This window comes from Rhincodon typus, chromosome 18 (assembly GCF_021869965.1).
Source record: "Rhincodon typus isolate 14 chromosome 18, sRhiTyp1.1, whole genome shotgun sequence".
NCBI classification, from domain to species: Eukaryota; Metazoa; Chordata; class Chondrichthyes; order Orectolobiformes; family Rhincodontidae; genus Rhincodon; species Rhincodon typus.
This window is the reverse complement of record NC_063349.1, coordinates 22805183-22826572: the sequence shown is the minus strand read 5'-3', so window position 1 is coordinate 22826572 and position 21390 is coordinate 22805183. Positions and strand designations below refer to the sequence as shown.

Sequence of the window (21390 nt, the reverse complement as noted above, 5' to 3'; positions counted from 1 at the left end):
TTTCTGAAGAAGGGTCTAGGCCCGAAACGTCAGCCTTCCTGCTCCTCTGATGCTGCTTGGCCTGCTGTGTTCATCCAGCTCTACACCTTGTTATCTCAGATTCTCCAGCATCTGCAGTTCCTACTATCTCACATAAGTTCTATATGAGATGAGCTCTGATACACATTAGTGCTAGCATATCCCCTACTCAATCATTACCATCAAGCCAGGGGATCAACCCTGATTCAAAGAAGACTGTAGACATACATGCCAGGAGGAGCATCAGTGAAGCTGCACAACAGAACTGTCTGTACCAAGCAGCATAAACAGCAAGTGATGGACAGAACTAATGGATCCCACAGCCAATGGATCAGATCTAGGTTCTACAATCATGCCATATACACTGGGGAAGATGCTTAACAAATAGCTCATCCTCAATGATGGGGGAGCCCAGCACACAAAAGATAGAGCTAAAGCATTTGCAGCAATCTTCAGCCAGAAGTGTCAAGTGGTTGATCCATTTCGGCCTCCTCTAGTGGTCCTAGCATCATAGATGCCAGTCTTCAGCCAATTTGATTCACTCCATGTGATGTCAAGATACAGCTGCAGTCACTGGATACTGCAAAGGCCATTGGCCCTGATAACATTCAGGCAATTGTACTGAAAACTTGTGCTCCAGAACTTGCCGCTCCCCTAGCCAAGCAGTTCCAGTACCGTAACAGCACTGGCATCTATCCAATAAGGTGGAAAATTGCCCAACTATGTCCTGTACATAAAAAGCAGGACAAATCCAACCCGGCCAATTACTGTTCTGAGGAAGGGTCACCGGCCCTGAAACGTTAACTCCTGTTTTTCCTTCACAGATGCTGCCAGACCTGCTTAGCTTTTCCAGCAACTTTGTTTTTGTTCCAGCCAATTACTGTCCCATTAATCTACTCTCAATCATCAGTAAAGTGAGGGAAGGTGTCATCAACAGTGCTATCAAGGAGCACCTCCTCAGCAATGAGGGGTGGCTCAATGGTTAGCACTGCTGCCTCACAGCATCAGGAACCCAGATTCAATTCCACCCTCGGACTGTCGACGTGGAGTTTGCACATTCTCCCTGTGTCTGCCTGGGTTTTTTTTCCGGGTGCTCTGGTTTCCTCCCACAGTCTAAAGATGTGGAGGTTAGGTGGATTGGCCATGCTAAATTGTCCGTAGTGTCTGGGACCTGTATAGGTCAGGTGGGTTACGTTGTTGGCTTGCTTGCCGAACTGGCTGGTTATCATACAATAAGCCAACAACCACATTCACAACACGAGCTACAAATCTTCAGATGAACTTTCGGTGGGTTAGACATGGGAAATGCAGAGTTACAGGGATAGGGTAGGGGGTTGGGTCTGGGTGGGAGGGGCCAAATGGCCTGCTTCCACACCGTAGGGATTCTATGAGAATAACCTTCTCAGTGATGCCCAGTTTGGGTTCCGCCAAGGCCACTCAGCTCCTGACCTCATTACAGCCTTGGTTCAAATATGGACAAAAGAGCTGAATTCCAGAGGTGAGGTAAGAGTGACAATCCTTGATGTCAAGGCCATATTTGATCGAGTGTGGTATCAAGGAGCCCTGGCAAAACTGGTATCAGGGGGCAAACTCTCCACTGGTTAGAGTCATACCTGGCACTTAGAAAGATGGATTTGGTTGTTGGAGGTCAATCTTCTCAGTTCCGGGATATCTCTGCAGGAGTTCCTCCGGGTAGTGTCTTAGGCCCAACCATCTTCAACTGCTTCATCAATGACCCTCTCTCCATTGTAAGGTCAGGAGTAGGAATGTTCACCCATGGTTGCACAATATTCAACACTCTCCTCAAATACTGAAACAGTCTATTTTAAATGCAGCAAGACCTGAATAATGGGCTGAAAAGTAGCAAGTAACATTCATGTCAAACAAATGCCAGGTAATGACCATTTCCAATAAGAGATAATCTACCCACCACCCTTAGATATTCAATGGTATTACCATCACTGAATTCCCCAATATCAACATCCTGGGCGTTATCATTAACCAGAAACTCGACTGGATTCACCAAATGATCACAGTGCCGACAAGAACAGGCCAGAGGCTAGGAATAATGCAGAAAGTAACTCACCTCCTGATTCCCCAAAGCTGATCCACAAGGCACAAGTGAGGAGTTTGCTGGAAAAAAAAAATCATCACTTGCCTGGATGAATGTAGCTCCAAAAACACTCAAGAATTTTCGCACCATCCAAGACATAACAGCCTGCTTGATTGGCACCACATTCACAAACGTTCACACCTTCCACCACTAACACTCAGCAGCAGCAGTTATATATCACCTACAAGATGCACTGCAGAATTTCCCCAACTCACATTAGATAGCACCTTCCAAACCCACAACCATTACAATCTAGAAGGACAAAGGCAGCAGATACATAGGAACACCGTCAGTTTTAAGTTCCCTTCCATCCTGAAATGGAAATATGTCACTATTCCTTAACTGTGGCTGCGTCAATATCCTGGAATTGCCTCTCTAACTGCATTGTGGGCTAATCTAGAGCATGTGGACTGCAGCAGTTCAAGAAGGCAGCTCACTACCACCTTCTCAGGGGTGACTAGGGATGGGCAACTGACAGCAAGGCCCACATCCCATGAATAGATTAAAAAAAACCTGTATGAGAAACAAAAAATAAACATGATTTCCCAGAACCAATCATGATTGAATTGGTAGGATAGTTCTCCATTATTCAGATAGTAGAATGGCAGGAACAGCTTCCCAGCCTGTCTTAACTTGACCTTGATTTTTTTTGCAACCACAACTGTTAGGGCTGCCATTTCCCTGACTGTCACCTGTAAATGACATTGACGAGTTAACAAAGGCTGTGGTATCCAAGCACACTCTCCATCATCCAGTCAGTCTCACCACCAATCCACGAGCTGTCTTGTGAAAGGTAGGTTGGCAATAACAGCCATCAGCAAGGCTTCCAAAGCAGGGAGAAGGCTTGGTACAACCCTCTTCTTGCTTTATTGTGTCTTAGAAGCTTTGTCTTCTTTGATCTTGGCTTTGACTGTCGAGCGACATTTTTATCTTTTTACACTTCAGAATTCCTCTGCCTTTTCCTGGATCAATCTGTTTCTCCTAATGTGAAGTTTTGGAATGTGGATTCCTCTTACTGCTGGGTTTCTTGCCAGCCCTGTACCCTGTTTGGAAATTGACCATCAATCTAGAGAAATAGATCCATGTAGCTTTGGGTTTGGGACAAGTTGAAATTCTGCTACACTGCAAAGGAGAAAGAAATCCAGCCTAAAGAGTGCCAATGATGTGTGTTGTTCAGGTAATGAGGAAGACCCTAGCAATGTGAGAATATTGTCTGTTCTCATCAGTGACTTCTTTGATGTTCTATGTGAATGAGAGAAAAATATAAAGTGTATGATCTCTGAAACATCACTGTGACATCATAAACATCCAGTAAAGTCAGCAACAATGGATTACTTAGCAACATTATCTTGGTAATTTGCATCACCAAGGAGATCAAGCGTGATGTAAGACTAAGGAAAATGTTGTCATGCTGCTGACAGGGAATGAAAGCCTCACTGGAGAGGAATAGGGAAAAAGAGAACCTTTACCACATGGTAATTTTTCTGCATTACTGAATTTCTCACTAACTTACAAGAGGATTGAACATGAGTTTTCCAGCCTCCTAATGGGCATGAAACAGGAATAATTAAAATGAAATACAAGTCATACTGACTAAACAATGGACAGGTATGACAATGTATGTACATTAGTGTAAACAATAGGCTGTGTATGATGGTATATCTGCAATTGCCAGTGCTAAGCAGTCTCTTAACCAATGAATCAGACTTAAGGTCTGCACTGCCATTACATCTGATTGGTGAAAGACATGCTTTGGTCTGCCCAAAACTTGTTGGTCTTCCAGACCAAGGAGTTGACCTCAACTGAGTGTTGCAAACTTGTGCATTCCAAGGTCCAGGACTACGTGCTGAGGAACATATTAAAGCTTGGGGCAGTTGCCACCAAAGTGCAGTGAGAAAGACCATTGTCTGAGGTCTTTCTGCCAAAGTTAAATAGGGGTCTGTTCAGTTATCGGACCCTCCCAGTGCCTCAAATGAAGGTAAATATAATCTTACACAAGTAAGAGATGCCTTTGGTTTGTTTATTGGATACAGTTCAACTCAATTTTCATTTTGTTTTCTTCATATGCTATTGTGCAGAATCAAATTGCTTTAGTAACTACATATGTTTCTTTTTTGAATAAAGTATATTGTTGTAATTAAAAACAAATCTGATGTGAATGGTGGTGGACAATTAAGCGGTTAATTAGAGAAGTCTCCATGAGCAACCCTGTCCTCAACGTGACAGAGCCCCAGATGAGTGCAAAGGACAAGGCTGAAGGACTTGACTTATCTTTTAGCCTGAACTATTGAGTGGATTATCAATCTTAGTGTCCTCCTGAGGTACCAGTATCACTGATGTGAGTCTTCGGTCATATATATTTACTCTGGATACAGCAAAGGCAGCAGACTACTGACCATAGTGTTGATAATTTGTGCTCCAGCACTAGTTGTGTCTGTAGACAAGCTGTTCCAGTACAGCTCCAAAACTAACATCTGCCTGACATTGTGAAAAATTATCCAGGTGTAGTCCACAAAAATTAGGACAAATCCATTCTGGTCAATTATTATCACATAGCTTTACTCTCAATCATCACCAAAGTGATGCCATGGTCATTGATAGTGCTGACAAGCAGCACTTACTCAAGGAGAGCTAGCAAAACTGATGTCAATGAAAAACAAGGGGGGAGTCTATCCACAGGTTGGAGTCAAACCTATCAAAAAGAAAGATGGTTATAATTGTTGGAGCAATTATCTCAACCCAAAGCATCTTCACAAGATTTCCACATCAGAATCCTAGGTCCAACTAAGTGGCAAGTAATATTCACTCTGCACAAGTACCAGGTAATGAGCATCTCCAATAAGAATAAGCTCCAATAAGAATAAGTCCAAGTGCCTCCTCTTGACATTTCATAGGATTACCATTGCTAAATCCTCTACCATTAACATCACCTTGAATAGAAACTTAATTGGACCAAGCATTTATATATGCAATTACAAGACCAGTTCAGAGAGTGGGAATTATGTGGTGAGGAACTCACCACCTGGCCCCTTAAAGTTTTTCAATCACTGACAAAGCATAGATCAGGAATGTGAAAAAATACTGTACACTTTGCCAGACAGATTCAAATCCAATGATCCTCAAGCTTGACATCATCCTGGGAAAAGCAATTCGCTTGAATGGTACCCATCCACAACCTTAAGCATTCACTTCAATCAATGGTGCAAAATAGCAGTAAAGTGTGTATCTTTAAAATGTATTACAGGGAATTACCAAGTCTTTTTCTGTAGAGAATCACCTGGACATGTTTAACAGTTACTCTGAAGTGTTCAAATTCTCTTACTTAGAAGGACAAGGACAGCAGGCACATGAGAATACTATCACTCCAAGTTGCATACTGTCCTGATTTGGAAATAGATCAGTGTTCCTTTATCATCAGTGGTCCTGAAGCTCCCTACTGAATAATACTCTCAGCATACCTACATGACATGGACTACAACATTTCAAGAAGGCAGCTCACCACCACCTTCTCAAAGACAATTAGAGATAGGTGATAAGTTCTGTCCTTGCCAGCAGCACCAACACACAAAAAAAATTAATTTAAAAAGTGCATTGGTATAACCAGCTACCCAATAAAACAATGCCTAACATTTTATTTTTAAGATTGTGGCTTAGTAACTTTTCTGGGACAGCTTATTAGACAGGACCTTTTGTTTAAATAGCCTCACGTTCTGCCAGCCCTTGAGCTGACAGGATGGTTATGATATAATGAAGAGGATAGTAACAGACATTAGGAGGTTTTGAACAGGTGGATGAAAAGAGCAGACACAGTAGGTGAAATTTAATGCAGGAAACTGAAGTCATTCTTTTGGTTGGAAGGAGACGAGGCAATATAAATCAAACTTCTTAATTTTAATTTTGAATTTTGTTGCAGAAACAGACCTTGCTTTGTAAATACAAAATCATTGAAATGTGTATCAAGGATATGTTGAGAAGACTGTAAAAAAAATATGAATCCTTGGCTATATAGAGGCATACAAATCAAAAGCAAGGGAGTTCTTCTAAACCTTTATAAGGCATTGGTTTGACACGAAATAAAATATTGTGGCCAGTTCTGTGCACCACACTCTAGGATGGATGTCAAGAGCTTTGAGAAGGTGCAGAGGAGATTTATTAGAAAAATACCAACTCTGAAGGACTTCAGTTACATAGAGATACTGGAGAAACTGGATTTATTCTCCTTGCAGGAGAAAAGATTGAAGGGAGATTGTTAGAGTTGTTCAAATCACAAAGAGTTTTGATAAAGTTAATAAGGTGAAACTAATTTCCCAAGGCAGAAAGGCCAACAATCAGATGTCAAGGATTTCAGGTATTTAGCAGGAAGAGCCAGAATTGTTATGATCAAGAATGAGCTGCCTGAAACCTAGTGGCAGAACATTCATAATAACTTCTAAAAGTGAATTGGATAATCACTTGAAAGGGAAAACATGTGATCAATTTATGACTTGTTTGTTTGCTCTTTCAAAGAATTATCACAGGCTTAGTCGGCACAATGGCCCCCTTCTGTGTTGTATCTCTTTTGATTCTATAAAATTTGTCAAGGCTAGGAGAGACTCATTGGAAAAATGCAAGTAAACATCCATAAGTATTCATCCATAAGAATTTTCAATTACTCAGAAAATAATAACAGTGCAGAGACTGACTGCCTCCTCAACACTTCACCATAGTCTACAATATTCAAGTTAGGAGTTTAAATATTCACCAATTGTATGATGCGTGTGAAATGCACGAAAAACCCAATTTAGAAAGAAAACAACTATTTATACAGCATGATAACAGCATGCTGATGAATTGGACTATGGTTAGCATAGAGATGCAGCAGGGACTGTTAACTGTTTTAGGCAACTGAATAAGTTCATATCAGGCAGGGCAACTTGATCAGTCAGAACATTACCAAGAGGTTCCAGCAGAATTGGTTGTCTACAAACTCCTATTTTCTGCAAATCAGGAACAAAAACAGGAGTTGCTGGAAAAGCTGGCAGCATCTGTGAAGAAAACTCAGAGTTAACGTTTCAGGTCCGGTGACCCTTCCTCAGTTGGTTTTCAGTGTCCTTAGAAATGTTTAAGTATACTGTGTTCATATTGGAAATATCCATATGTGTTACCTGATCCCTCAGTAAAGACATTACACCTGAGCACACACATTGGATTTTGAAATGTGATGCCTTACTAAAGACCAGATTGATAATTTTTCACATCAGGGTCAAGGGGAATCACAAGTATCACTTTGTTGAGGCAAGGTCACATCTTAGTTTGCTGCAGATTAGTCAGATGAGGGTCCCAGTGAGTCAAGTTTCAGAGAATGCTCATGGCTTTGAAATGCTTGGTGCAATGGACAATGTACCTGAAAGTTTACAGGTTGTGGCTCCACTGGTGCCTATGTAGTTGCCTGCCAGTAGACAGCCCAAACTCTTGAAGCCCCTGTTGAGCCGCAGCCTGAGGTGGGGCCAACATGCCCACCAACCTCCTGACGCCATTGCAGGAGGATATGCAATGCTTCTCTCTCACATTATCAGCAGGCATCCACCTCATGCTGCTGGCACTCGGAATTCACTTGTTATAAGCATTAGATTAGACACAGCATTTATACAACATCATACACAGAGATAAATTGTTCTAATAAGGAGATGTGAGAAAGCAAAAACAGTTTTATGTGGTTTTTGTCTTGACTAGTCTTCTCTCTTATTCCCAACTCAAAGGCAATGACCCAAAATTGGAGGTAATTTCCTGCACATAAACAGAGAGGTGCAAAGCACCTCCAGCATTTGTCATCAGGTCTTATTTCATAAAAGATGGCTTGGCAGAACTGCTAGATTGCAAAGAGAAAGCTTAGCTCAGGGCATTGCTGCAATACTGCAGTCTTCACATTATGAAGCTTAGATGTTAGGAAACTGGGAAGAGTGCAAAGATTATCAATCAGAGGTCAGTAAGGGAACTGAAGGTTAGATCAGTGAGAATAGTATCTATCTTATGTGGGCTGACACCTATATTCATTAACTGTAGAGCTGCAAAGAGCTTTCCCTTGCCTATTGGTTCATGTTCAAGAAAATGTTGAAACCTTCACTGTTTCTTTATTTTTCTGAATTTTGATTGGGTAACTATGAGCTGAAGTTATGAATTGAACTTTGAACTGCTGCTTCAATTTTAAAAAAGAAGAAAGAACAAACAAGCTGATGTTTTAATATGAGAACTGGCCTGGAAAGATAATTGCAGTTTCATTATTGTTCTAAGAACACTGCAGATACTTTAGCACCAGGATGTGTTATGGCGCAGGACTGGCAGCATTGCTCGATCAAGGGGAGGCCAGTGCTGGACAGTCAGCCACTGTGAATGTTGGTAAAGAAAGAACCACAAATTCAATTGGTTTTGACTGGGTTTTTTGGACAGAAGTTGCTGAACTGGGAAGCTATAATTGAATATTACTGTCTCTCTAGTTTTGTATTCAGTTAAAGAATGTTCTGAGAAAATAATCCCAGTTTATAAGAAATAAGTGAACATTCCTTAGAACCTGGAACAAAAACAGAAGTTGCTGGAAAAGCTCAGCAGGTCTGGCAGCATCTGTGAAGAAAAATCAAAGTTAACATTTCAGGTCCAGTGACCCTTCCTTGGAACATTCTGAGGAAGAGTCGCTGGACCCGAAACGTTAACTCTGATTTTTCTTTACAGTTGTTGCCAGACCTGCGGAGCTTTTCCAGCAACTTCTGTTTTTGTTCCTGATTTACAGCATCCACAGTTCTTTCAGTTTTTATTCCTTAGAGCCTGTTGGAAGCTGTTTGTATTGATCAGTGACTGCAGTACTCAAGCAAGATACAATCCTGTAATACAACACATCATTAAAAGATTCCATTAAAACTCATCGTTGAAACAGTTATTAAACTGGCAAATCACGACTCATTTCTTTCTCAGTTTAACATTTGACTGTGTCTGTCTATGTTTGTGAATGGGATTACAATAAAAAATGATTGGGTTTAAACCATTAATTAGATTACTTTTTGTTTAGCTTTGCTATGCTAAAGTCAGAGTATTAATAATAAATTATTAGTTTTTGTTCAAGTTATAACCTTGGTTTCTGATAGCTGTTATTTTTAAAAAAACTACTTAAGGACAGTAGGGCAATTGTGAGGGTCACTGAATGTTTTAATTTCATTGTGTTACAAATCCTTAGTTTGTCTTGTTTTCCTGTGTCATAATATAAGTAAATGTTAAAAAACATATCCTATAGTATGTAGACAGTCTGAAATACTTGTTTTACTGAGTACAAACTGTCCAAGCAAGCTGCCACGAGGAAAACCACTCTTGAAATGTAACGGGGCAAACAGGACATAGGTACCTTACTTGCATTTTGTAAACTGTTGTTTTATGAATATACTGTGGGCATCGGAATTTTTCCCCCAAAATAATATGGAAAGTGATGCACTTCTAGCAGAAGTGCTTGCATACTTCCTGTCTGCTATATTTGACTTTATTACACCATTGACTACTTGTTGAAGTATAATTCCATGAATCTTCTGGTACCTTTCCCAAGCAGCCATTCTTTATCTGTGTATGTTATTCAACCATTCATTATAACCACACTTGATCCTGCTCATTAGATGTTTACATTCACATACCTCTCAACAGAAGAACTGAACCACAATCAAGCGTGACAGCATAAGCTCAGGGGCATTGACATCTACTGCAATATATTTACTGCTGTCCTCAAGTAAGTAGTTAAGTACCTACACTGAGTCTGATGTTTAAACACAAGCTGACACAAAACTTTTTCCAATGGTTACAGATCCAATCATCATGGGAGAGGCCTGAAAGGCACACTGCGCCAGCTTCAAAACCATTTACAGGTGGAAGTAGAGAATTTCTGCTGGAAGATAAACATGCAAGATTTACTGGATTTCAACCCAATGTACAGCAAAGGCTTGTGCTTCACCCACCCCCACACAAAAACGTGATGGATGAGTTCTCTCAAAGATTGCATGCATCTCTGCAGAACCAGTGCTCCTCTTTAAAACATCATGATTGGCTGAATGTCGGAAAGTTTTCACCTATCTTCTCTAACAGGCCAGACAGAGAGTTTGACAGTAACGTCTGGAGATGTCATGTTTCCCCAGGTTCTAAGCATCATTCTAGTACAGGCCAAGCACGTGTTTCCAAACTGATAGCTTCACTATATCCAATCAGCATTCCACCGCCTTCAAAAATGGGGGAAAATACCTGGCTGCAATTTGTGTCCCATGGAAATCTGTACATTGACTTACGGGGCAAGAAGAAAGCAATTGCATTATTGGAAAAAGAGCAGGAACATAACAGGAAGTTAAAGATCAAGAGTGAGAGCAGAATGCCTCCAATTGACAGCCACGGTAACATACTCCCTCCAGGACATTCCAAAGGGTAATCCTTGTTAAATCTTTCTTACCAATGTTTTCGAAAACAATTTCTTTCTTGCAAATTCTACTTCCTCGATTTCTTTCTGATATTAACAATTCTTTGGGCTATAGAATCAGGGAATTACTTTTTCAAAGGGCAATCCAGTTAATTAATTATTACTAGCCGTTAGTTATTTACTCTGTTAAGTATTTATCTAGTTCTCTTTTGAAAACAACTATTAAATCATATTCGGTACTGTATTAGACAGTGCATTCCAAACACTACCCATGTGTTGCATTTTTTAAAGCTATTGGAAACATTCACTCTTACAATACTCTATCTAAACTGTTAATGGTTTAAAACATCTTTTGTCGAAATCTCTTCTTAAATTTCTCTGTGTCAAAGAACATTAACCCCAACATCCACAGTCTATCCCTGTAAACATAATCTTTTATTTCAAAACCTTTCTAATAAAACTTTACCTAACCAAAGCATACTTGCCACCTTAAAATGTAGTGTTGAGAATAAGACACAATTTACCAGTTAGGGCCAGACATGTGCCTCTCTAGGTTTACCAAAATATCCTGGTTTCTTCTTATCTATAAAGGCTATGATCTCCCATGCTTTGTCAACTTGTCCTGCCATGTCCAAACATTTTTTGCACAATAACTGTAGATTTTAATGTTCACGCTCCACCTTTAAAATTATTTAATTTTGTGTGGATCACATCTCCTATTCTTCTGACCAAAATATACCACATCACATCTTTCTATGTTAAATTCCACTCACCATTTTGCTATCAATTCCACCAGTCTGCTAATGCCCCTTGACGTTTATCACTAACTTCCTAACCGTTTACCACACTTCAAAATTTTGAGACAGAAATTTGAAAATTTTGAAATTGCACCCAACCGGTCCAAGACTTAGACATTTATATATATTAAACACAGCTGTGATCCAAGTACTAAACCTTGGGGAAACTCCACTGTATTCCAACTGTCTAGTTTCAAAAACAGCTTTCTGCTTTCTATGCTCAGTCAGTTTTATATCCATGCCGTGTTGCCCTTTTTTATCTCATGGCTTTACATTTTGTGAAGAAACATAAAATGTGGTACTATAGAAAGTCAATGTACCCTTACCATCATCTACTCTCTCATATCAAAATACTGTATCAAATTCATCAAATATGATTTTCACTCCATGCTGTTTCTCCATCATTAGTCTACACTTGTTCAATGGCTGTTAATTTTCTCCTGGACTATTTTTTCTAAAAGCTTCATCACCGACGACTACCTACAGTTTATCTTTAACAAGTTATTGAATAAGGATGACACATTTTCAATCTTTCAGTCCTTTGGCGGCCCCCCCCTGTAAAAGGAGGATGGGAACTACACTTTGTTCCCTCGTCAACGTAAGCTGCATCTTGCATATACCAGATTTATCAACTCTCAGTATTATCACATACTTTACATTATTTTATCTGTTTCTAATCTTAGGCTTGGAGACAGTTGACTGCAATCACAGTCGGGGTCACAAGGAGGGCTTTATCAGTCAGGTAGAAGCAGGCAGGTTCAGATGTAAGGATGAGGGTGGTTCTCAATAGGCACCCATTTCTGATAGCAGGACACTTGATCAAGCACTGTACCTTTGAAAGAGGAAATCCCACACTGCTCATCAAGACAGCAATGGCAAACTCAATGCAGGGTTGTGGCGGGGCTGGGGTTGTGTGGTTTATAGGCTACATTCAGGATGGATGGGAAACTTTAATGAATTTGAGAAGATCCCTGAGCCACCACTAAATCCCAGTGGGCTCAGGGATAATAGAAATTTTGGTTTGTTCAATGACAAGCTTAATTTCCCACACTGGTCCATTTCCACCACTGATTTAATGAGAGATCATCTTTGTCAACAATGAAAATAGGATGTACAACTTCTCCCATAATTAAACAAGCCCATTTGGCACTCTGTGGTGGCAAATGGGGGGAAGTAGTTCCATTACATCTCAACCAACATCTTCTCTGACAAGCCTTTTACTGTTAATTTTCCTGTCAAAGAACGTGGAATTTGGGTTTATATTAGCTGTAAATTTATTCTCATAAGGCCTCCATGACTTTCTTTTCACACTTTTCTACTCTTTTTATGTTCACCCTGATTCTTTCTCATATTAGCAAGTTGACATCTGTCATTCACCCCTCTTTAACTCCTTTATCATCCAGCAAGACTTTCCTTGGTTGCCTTTCCTTTTCTCTCATAATAATATGTTTAGACTGTATCCAGAATCCACGAGGCCAACTAAAAATGATGGCAGCATAGGAATTTAAGGTTGAAGTGGCAGTAAGGGTATGGAATTCACTCAGCAACAAGGAACAGAAGGTGATTATGGATCAATGTTTATCAAACTGCGAGAAGGTTTACAGTGCTGTTTCCCAAAGATCTGTGTTGGATCCATTACTCGTTTCAATTTTTATAAAGAACCTAGACTCAACTTTAGGGAGCAGCATTAAAGTTTTGCATTACTTGGCAATGTGGTAGTTAGTGATAAGGATAGTCATAAACCTCAGAAAGACAGGCAATGAGAGTTAAATCAACAGAACAATGGTAGACAGAATTCAATGTGGAGAAGTATGAAGTGGTATATTTTAGGATGACTAATATGGAAAGGCAATAGACTGTAAATGACATAATGTTGAAGTATAGATGAGCAGAACAATTCTGGTGTAAATGCCAATCCTTAAAACTGGCTGCAGGTTCAGAAAGTGGTTAATAAAAGCATATGAGTTATTTGGATTTATGCTAAAATTTTCTTAATCATTGTTTGAACCTCAGCTGGGATATTGTAGATAATTCTGGGTATCACACTTCAGGAAAGATGTGAAAGCCTTAGAAAAGGTATAGAGGAGTATTATCAATACATTGCCAAGAATAAGGGATTTCAGTTACAAGTAAAAGCTGTAAAGTTATGAATGTTGCAGGCTTTGGGACAAAGGTAATTAAAAGATAACCTAACGTTTAGATCAAGATGTTGCCAAGGTTACCAAGATGTTGACAGGTTTTGATAGACTGTAAAGAGAAACACTATTCCATCTGCTGAGTAGGTCATTAACCAGAAATCATAAGTTCAAAATAATTTGATAAAGATCTAAATGGGAAATGAGGAGGTTAAAAAGAATTATCAGGAATTGGAATGCTCTAATACGTAGTAGCAGCAAATAAAATATCAAGGGGTACTTTGTCTATTTGCTGTGGCAAACATTTTGTGACAGTATTACCACAATCTCACATGACCCATAACAGCACTCTGATACTTTACACATAGTTTATTGACAATAACCAAGACAGACCCCTATCATTCTCTGATTAGAATGTTTCCTCAGCAAATTACTAGGAATGTCTTGAAAGATTAAATTGACTCTGTAAGTGATACATTAACTTAGTACTTTTTAAATAATTTGGTAACTCACTACCACTTTCTCAATGAGAATTAGAGATGAGAAATTAATGCTGACCTTACCGGTGACACTAATGTCATGTAGGAGAATATGAAAAGCGCAATATGCAAAATAATATATATTGCCTCTTTACCCATAGTCATGGCTTACATGTGATTCCAGATCCACAGCAATGTGGTTGACTCTCATGTGCCCTCTGAAATGGCCTAACAAACCATTCAGTTCTATCAAACTGCTACAAAGTCTCAGGAAACGAATGAAACTGGATTGACCACTTGGTGTTAAACTATGTCGCGGAAACAACAATAGCAAATACAGACCTGTTGACTCTGCAAAGTTGTCCTTATTAATACCTGAGGACTAGTTAACCAACATGGACATGGAAACCTCCTGCTGATTACCTCATGTACTGCTCCCCACATCAACTGACAACTCAGTACTCTTCGATCTTGAGCAGCATTTGGAGGAGGTACTGAGGTCGCCAGGGCTCACAAGGTACTGTTGGTGTGCATCATCAAGAGTGGCTCAGGAGCAACACTATGGACTGAGCTGGTCAAGTCCTAAAGGACATAGTTGCTAGACTGTGGAAGAACCAACAAAAGGGCAAAATTCACTTGACCTCATCCTCAACAATCTGCCAGCTGCAGATACAACTGTTCATAACAGTGTCAATAGGAGTGACCACCAAAACAGTCCACGCGGACCCTATCTTCACATTAAGAGTGCCCTCCATCATGTTATGTGACACTATCACCAGGCTAAATGGGTAGATATTCAATATATCTAACAACTCAAAAGCAGGCATCCGTGAAATATATTAATTAATTGGATGAGGAAAGTGAATATGCTTTAACCAAGTTTGCAGATGACACAAAAGCATGTAGGAAGGCAAGTGCTGAGGACTACACAAAAAAAAACTCCAGAGGGATACAGACAGTTTAAGTGAGTGGGTAAAAACTTGGCAGCAGGAATAATGTAAGAAAATGTGAGGCTGTGCACTTTGGTAGGAAGAATAGAGGAGTTGAATATCAATTAAATGCAGAAAGTTACAGCACAGAGGGATTTAGGATTTCTCGTGCATAAACCACAAAAAGCTAGCATACAAATTCAGTAGGTATTATAGAAGGCCAATGGAATGCTATTTCAAAGAAAATGGAGTGTAAAAATTTGGAGATTTTGCTAAAACTATTCAGACCACAGCTGGAATACTGTGAAGAGTTTTGTTCTCCTTATCTAAGGGAGGATATTCTAGCGCTAGAAGCAGTTCAGAGAAGATTCACTAGGCTGATACCAGGTATGGAAGGGATTGTCTTATGAGGAGAGGTTGAGTAGGTTGAGCCTGTCCTCATTGGTGCTGAGAAAAATCAGACACAACCTTTTTGAAACATTTAAGATTCTTAGGCGATTTGACAGGGCAGATATAGAAAAGTTGTTTCCCCTTGTCGGAGAGTCTACAACAAGAGGACATAACCGCAAAATAAGGGATTGAACATTTAAAAGATGAGAAGGAATTTCTTTCAGAGAGTAGCGAATCTGTAGAATTCTTTATGAAAGAAGACTGTACACGTTGGATCATTAGTAATTTCAAGGCTGAAACAAACAGATCAGTAAAGGAATCAAAGGTCATGAGGAAAAGGCAGGAAAGTGGATTTGAGGATAATCAGATCAGCCATGACCTTTTTGAGTGTTAGAGCAGGCTTGATGGACTGAATGGCATACTTCTGTTCCTATGACTTATGATCTTATTTAGGTATTATGGGCCATCAACAGCAGCAGAATTGTATTCCAACACAATCTGCAACCACAGAGTAATGCCCCCTTTCGTCAGTTAGTGAAAGTGAAAAATGGCTTACCTGGAAGTTGTAACACAGTGTGCAGCTGGAGGAACACAGCAGGCCAGGCATCATCAGAGGAGCAGGAAAACTTCAGAAATTTCTGAAGAAGGGTCCCGACCTGAAACGTCAGCTTTCCTGCTCCTCTGATGCTGCCAGGCCTGCTGTGTTCATCCAGCTCCACACTGCGTTATCTGACTCCAGCATCAGCAGTTCTTACTATCTCTTACCTGGAAGTTGTGGTAATTTATATTTGGGGTGTTGGGGTGTTCCATAGCTGTGCATGTTTAAGAGAGAGCATGAACAGCATCTGCAAAGTCTAAGTAACATGTCAAATCAGATGAAACTGCAGCTGATGTAATCAGCCCATTGTTGTTTCTGACACATACACAGAATCCTGCAGCCTTATGCTTCCCAAGATGATGAACTGCACACGCTCCTTCACTAGTCAATGGAGATGGACTTCACACCCTTTTTTTGTGCACGCTGAGCTCCCTTACAGGCAAAACCAGTGATGCTTGATAGCCAAGTTTTGTGATCCATAGGTTCAAGCCACTTTCCAAGTTGGTATTGAGGTGCTGCTGTCTTTTGAAGGAGATTTAAATTGAGGACTTGTTTGCCCTCCCCAATGAGCATAAGATACTGTTACTTTTGCTTGAAGCAGTCTAGGGGATTTCTGGTATCCTGGTCAGTTTATATCACATCCAACATCACTATGAGATATCTGGGATCTTTTTATTGGTATATTTTCTCAGGTACACAAGTGACTATCCATCAAGTTAGGCAGCATCTGTGAAGAGAAACAGAGTTAATGTTTCAGATTGATGACCTACATCATGATGACCTGAAGTTTTAACTCTAATTCTCTCTGCAAACATTGTGAGGAATCAATTAAGTTGTAATGAAATTTTCAATAAAGTTCACAGAGTCCCCTTGACTTCCAGGAAACTCAAAAATTGTATTTCTAATTCATGCTGTGTTTACAGGTCAATCCTCAAGCATGTAAGGTTGTGATGTGCTTGGAAATCTGCTAATCTTTGTCTGGCAAATCCGTAATGCTGAAAGTCTACAGCTTACTGGAATGGGAGAAGGTTACGAAACTATATTAACTTACCAGCTCCTAAGTGTCATATTCCTGAGTACATTTTTGGTCTCCATCCTTAAGGAAGGATGTAAATGCATTGGAAGCAGCTCAGAGAATGTTTACTAGATTAAAAACTAGAATAGGTGGATTGTTTTATGAGGAAAGGTTGAACAGGCTAGGCTTGTGTCCCTAGAGTTTGGAAGAGTAAGAAATAACAACTGAAACATACAAGATGCAGGGGTGTTGACAAGTGGACGTAAAAAGGATGTTTTCTTTTGTGGAAGAATCTAGAACTCGGGGTCATCATTTAAAAATAAAGGATTGCTGATTTAGAACACTTGAGAGGATTTTTTTCTCACAGAACCTTATAGTCTTTGAAGTTCTCTTCCTCAAAAAGCAGTGGAAGTTGTGTCTTTGAATATTAAGGCAAAAGTATTTCAACTCTTCATGAGCAAGAGGTGAAAGGTTCTTGAAGGTAGGTGAGAATGTGGAGGTGAGATTAGAAATAGATTAGCCAAGATCTTATTGAATGGTGGAGCAAGCTGAAGTGGCCTAAACCCGCCTCTGATTCATATTTTCAGATATAATATTCCTGTGGAAGGTCTAAAGGTGCTGTGGCAGTGTCTGTACCTCTGGGCAAGAAGGTCTGTGATCAAGTCCGATTTGCCATGGAGGTGTGTCATAATATGGCTAAACAGGTGGATTACAGACAATTTATATCCTATGATACTATTGCAGAAGAACTTATAGATATGTACTCTTGTTTCATTCTTGGACATTGATCAATGAATGGTACTGAATCCATTATTTTGTTATTATTTTTTACAGGCATCTTGTCAGTACTCCACATCCACTACCTTGCTGCATCATTCCCAATATCAAGGATTACAAGACAACAACCTGCAACTTTAAGGACTGAACAGCTTTTTTAGATTCAATTTCCCTATGCACTTGCTCATGTGAAACCTGAATGCAGGAAAGCATGAAAGTAGGGAAATAAAATGGCTCCTTACTTAATAAAAGGTTAGCTGGTAACTTATCAAGTCCCCTTCTGGGCTTTGTTGAAAGAAAGTACAGCCAATGTTAAAGGAGCTGTTGATACTGGAACATTAATACAGCAGCGAACATAAGCTCAGTGTCTGTGCTAAAGATATTTATATAGCCTTGAACATGTTCATTCACTTTCAAACTTTTTACATTGAAGTAGTCGTTCTCTCTCTTGCTTGATATTGGTAGATAATTAATTCATTAATAAAAGATTAATTAATGACTTCAGAGTAAAAGCACCCCTAGAAAGCAACAATCACAATATGATCAAATTTTACATCAAGGTTGAAAGGGAGGAAATTGAGTCTAAGGCGAGTATTTAAAACTTCAATAAGCGCAATGATATGGAAATGAAAACTGAGCTATTAATGAACTGCCAAACTAGGCTAGGGGATAAATCAGTCGAGACTGGTGGGAGACAGTTAAGGGCATACTGCAGAATAATTATATTCCTATTATATAGAAAAATTACATAATTTGCAAATCCACCACCCCTGTTTAATTTAAGAGGCTAGGGCAAGCATCAAACTTAAGGTAAAAACATGTAACTCTGCAAAGATGAGTTATAAGCCAGATGACTGGTTAGAAAATAAATAACTTCAGGGATAACTAAAAGGGTAATCAAAAGGAATAAAAGTAAGTAAAAACTGAAATAACTACAGATGCTGTAAATCAGAAACAGAAACAGAAATTGCTTGTAAAGCTCAGTGGTTCTGACAGCAGCTGTAGAGAGAAATCAGAGTATTGTTTTGGGTCGAGTGAAGAGTCACCAGACTGGAAATGTTAACTATGATTTCTTTCTGTCGATGCTGTCAGACCTGCTGAGATTTTCCAGCAATTTCTGTTTTTGTCTGTGTATAAAAGTAAGTGTTGATTCTCTAGAATGTAGCATGGCTAGTTAGTAGTAAATAATAGGGAAGTATCAGATTAAGTGAATTAATATTTTGTCTTCACTATGGAGGATACAAAAAAATTCCACTAATAGCTATAAATCAGGTGAGGAGAGAAGAGAGGAATTTGGCGAATGTACAATCACTAGGGAAGAGGTACTGAACAAATTAATGAGGTGTGGACTGACAATATCCAGATCCAAATGGACTTCATTCTATTATCTTAAAAGAGCTGGCTAATGAGCTAGTAGTTGGGTTGGTATTAATTTTCCAAAACTTCCTACATTCTGGAAAGATTCTATCAGATTGGAAGTTAGCAAATATAATCTCTCCATTCAAGTAGGAAGGGAGACAGAAAACCCAGGAAACTATAGGCCAGTTAGTTTAATGGGAATGTGTTAGAACTGATCATTAAAGAGATTATAGCTGGACACTTGGAAAACTCAAGGTACCTGGGGAAGAGTCAACATGGTGTTGTGAAAGGAAAATCATTTTTAACTATTTATTGGAGTTTTAGAGTCATAGAGATGTACAGTATGGAAACAGACCCTTCCGTCCAACTCATCCATGCCAACCAGATATCCTAAATTAATCTAGTCCCAGACCTTGTGTTAGGGATAAAGGGGAGCCTGGATTTCCAGAAATCATTTGATAAAGTGCCACATCAAAGGTTATTGTGCAAAATTAATTTATTGTGTATGGGTAACATATTAGCATGAATAGAGACTGGCTGACTAGCTAGCAGTAAACGAAGAGTATGCATTAATTGTCTGATTGACAGGATTTGACAAGCAAAGTCTGACTGAGATCTATGTTCGGGCTTAACTTTTTACAGTTTCTATCAATGACTTAGATGAAAGGAGTGAAGGTATGTTGCTAAATTCACAAATCACACACTGGTGAGTAGGAGAGTATGTTGAGTGAGTAGTCAAATATCTGGCAGGTATAGTATAGCGTGGGCAAATGAGAAGTTGCTTGATTTGGATGGCAGAATAAAAAGCACAGCAATAAATAAATGGGGAAGGACTGAGGAATTCGGAGGTGCAAAAGGATCTAGATGTTCCAGTCTCTGAGTCACAATTGGCTCGTATGCAGGTACAGCATGTACATTTATTATGAGAGGAATTGAACATAAAAGTAAGGATTATGCCTCAATTATAAATGGCATAGGTGATACCACATCTCAAATATGTTGTAGAACTTAACGTCCTTATTTAAGGAAGGATGTAAATGTAGTGGAAGTGGTTCAGAGGAGGTTTACTAGATTGAAACTTGGACTGAGTGAGTTGTCTTCTTAGCAAAGATTGGACAGGCTGGGCTTGTTTCCACTGGAATGAGCATGAACTTGATTAAAGTGTATCAAATCTTGAACGATATTACAAGGTAGACATGGATCAGTCCAGAACATGTGGCACTGTTGAAAAATTAGAAGTTACCCTTTCAGAACAAAAATAAAGACACAAGTTTTCTCTCAGAGGATTGTGTAACTTTGGAACTCTCTGCCTCAGAAGGCAAATAAAAGGACTGCGATTGGATATTTTTAAGGCAGTGGTGGAAAGGCAAGGAAATTAAACATTATTGAGTGGATGGAAATGTAGAATTCAAGGAGGTATATCTGCCATAATCTTATTCAATGGCAGAATGGATTAAATGGCTGAATGGTCTATTTCTACTCCTATTTCATATATTTATATTGTTTGACAGTAAGTTGACATGAACAGGTTTTGCCAGACCACAGGTTAGGACACCAAGTGATAGTGAAGCCAGCAACATTGGAACAGGGTAACTTGGGGTAGGCGTTCTACCTTTATTTGTGCAGGTACTGAAGTTCAAAATTGTGAGAAATCCAGCAAATAATTAAATCACCTAATATCTCTACGTATGGCATTTGCATGAGGTTCATTAAGGTCCCTTGATTTCCATGAACTCCATGGACAATTACTCTGGATCAAGCAGTGTTTACTGTTCAGTTTGTTTTTATGTCAATAGGGGAGACTTAGCTCACAATGACTCAATTGGGAAACAAACTAGCATAGAAATTGAAAGGCATTGCACATGTTTTCAGTTATAGAAACACAAAGTCAAATTCAACACTGTAATTCTGCAGGAGCATGGAGAAGTGCACTAAGAAAGGATCTCTGCAGGTTTCCCCGCTGACCATTTCCAATAAGGGCAGGCATGATTTAAATAGTACTATCAGGGCCCTGTCTCTGGGCACTTTTCTAAAATTGGTCTCCATTTCATTCCTAGCATGTTACGTCCTTAACCCCACCCAGAATATCATTTCATAATCCGTTGGGAAACAGTTTCCAGAGTAGCACTGAAAGGAATTATCACCTCTATTAAAATGTCACTATCTTAAGCAGTTGGAGTGCTATTGAGCTTGGAGTTTCTTGCTGAGAACTGTTAAACATGGACTGCTGGACTTGCTCACTTGTTCTCAACTGAGGTGTAATTGGACAAGGAGCAGCAGCAGAAGCAGCTGCAAAAGGGGAGGTAAGGAGATGTCAGTGCATGCACTCTTTCAGCAACAACTTACAGTCATATAGTGCCTTTA

At 39.5% G+C, this 21390-nt stretch overlaps 1 long non-coding RNA gene across 1 annotated transcript in view; it reads right to left on the bottom strand.

The window, feature by feature from the left end:
* LOC125485358 overlaps nt 1–16596 on the bottom strand; it is a 32329-nt gene extending 15733 nt beyond the window's left edge. Inside the window, exon 1 of the long non-coding RNA XR_007264109.1 lies at nt 16202–16596. This is a non-coding gene — a long non-coding RNA (uncharacterized LOC125485358). The remainder of the gene's footprint in view (nt 1–16201) is intronic.
* Between the last annotated feature and the right edge of the window lie 4794 nt (nt 16597–21390).